The following is a 1762-nucleotide window of genomic DNA, read 5'->3' as shown; positions in this document are numbered from 1 at the left end:
GTTACAAAATAACCTAGTGTAGTTATCCCCATTGGGAAACTTAGTTTGACCTTTTTTTCCCGCAAGATGCAGTTGTTTGTCTTTATTTTATTTTCCTTCAGCAATAATGTAATTTCCTTGAGCCATATACCGGAAGGGCCATTGCTGAAGAAACGCAAAATAAAACAATACAGGAAAATGCAATGAAATTTTGTGAAGCTTGCGCTAAATGCCATATCAAATAAAGTTCACTGTTTTTTTAGCATTATTACATAGTTTATCATTTAATGAAACGTTGATTTGGCATAAACTAACCGATTAAATTTTGGCTACCACTTTATGTAATTGAATATTTGATTCGTCGCTGATATTAAATAAAACTAAGCCTTATTATGGAACGGTGATTGTACCAATTTAAGTTTTTAAATTAGCATTGATCGGACAAAAATTTATCAATACTTTCGGAGTTGATGTTATATAATTGACCGTTTTACTTATGGATAAAACTTCACCACTTTATTTTGAACGCTGATCTCGTACGACGAACTATTGAACTTACCGCTGATCTAAGGTAAATTTTCTGCTATTTTTCTGCGTTTATCCTCACGCTCAGTACTCACGCTCAATCAACTTTTCATTTCACCGAAGATCTCGCATAATTTAGCGTTTTATTAAACTCCCTTCAAGACAGCCTGCCGTTTGAATCTTATTTATAAATATGTGATTACTAAGGGATCGCAAAGTTATGCGATCAAATGGAAGAGAACAATAATCAAGAGTAGGAGGTTCGACTTTTTCTGAGGGTTCGCTTTCGACGTATTGATTGCAGAAATAATAAATAATTTTTGGTTGGAGATTATAGCTTTTAAACGCTCACAATGGCTTAATTTACGACAATTCGTTTTGAGTACCGCGGTGTAAATGTCGAATTTTTATAGGCTACACCATTGTGAGCGTTCAAGGGGTATAACCTCAAACAAAAAATGTTTTCTATGAATGTGTTAAAAACCAATGATAATTATCTGGACTTTCGAGTCATGGCTGTTTTGTGTCTGGATCATGTGGTTCATACTTCCACCACCTCACCCCGGGGAAATAAAAGATTACAGCTAAACTTTAGCACTGATGAAACATGAGTAATAAATTTTTAGTTAAATTTGCGGTTAAATAATCACCAAACAATACCAAAAATTACTTCCGAAAACATAGCTGAAAAAAATAACTTCCATTAGCTAGTTACTGGTTAAGTCACAAATACACGGAAAAATATGTGTCCAATAGTTTTCTGGATTTCCTGCTAGTGAATTTTTTCCCAAAATTTGAACAAATTTTATTGTTTGTTCATAAATACTTCTAATATTTCCTTTACTTATCATTCAATTTAGATTTTTTATTATAAAATTTTTGATACAAGTACTGCTGAATCATATGGGACAGTTTTTTCTGGAAGTTATTCTGAGCAGCGTTTTAAAAACTTAGAAAATTGCCCCAATTCAAATGATTTTGTTTATATTTTTTGAGTACCCAGCCACGTAAACCACTCAGCAATAAACAAGACAGCTTAAATAAGACTTAAATAAGACAGCAATGTGATTAATATTTACAATACTTCCTAGGTTAACAAAATTCCGCTTTATTAAGATTATTCATGAGACTAAAAAGAAGTCGTTACAGAGAGCGATTCAAAATACTGCAGTGATCCAGAAAAAAATCTATGGCTTCTTCATTGCTTGAGAACCGGAGAAGAATCAGTTGTGTGTGTGTGTGTGTGTGTTTTGTGTGG

The 1762-nt window shown here is 32.9% G+C and overlaps 1 protein-coding gene across 1 annotated transcript in view; it reads left to right on the top strand.

Annotated features, from left to right (window-relative positions):
* The first annotated feature begins 528 nt into the window (after positions 1 to 528).
* LOC142348610 (uncharacterized) overlaps positions 529 to 1762 on the top strand; it is a 35630-nt gene continuing 34396 nt past the window's right edge. The window contains exon 1 of the mRNA XM_075400014.1: positions 529 to 550. The gene's annotated coding sequence lies outside the window, so the exon portion shown is untranslated. The remainder of the gene's footprint in view (positions 551 to 1762) is intronic.

The sequence above is a fragment of the Convolutriloba macropyga genome, chromosome 10 (genome assembly GCF_964194025.1).
Source record: "Convolutriloba macropyga chromosome 10, txConMacr16.3, whole genome shotgun sequence".
In the NCBI taxonomy this organism is placed as follows: Eukaryota; Metazoa; Xenacoelomorpha; order Acoela; family Convolutidae; genus Convolutriloba; species Convolutriloba macropyga.
This window is presented reverse-complemented; position numbering and strand designations above follow the sequence as displayed.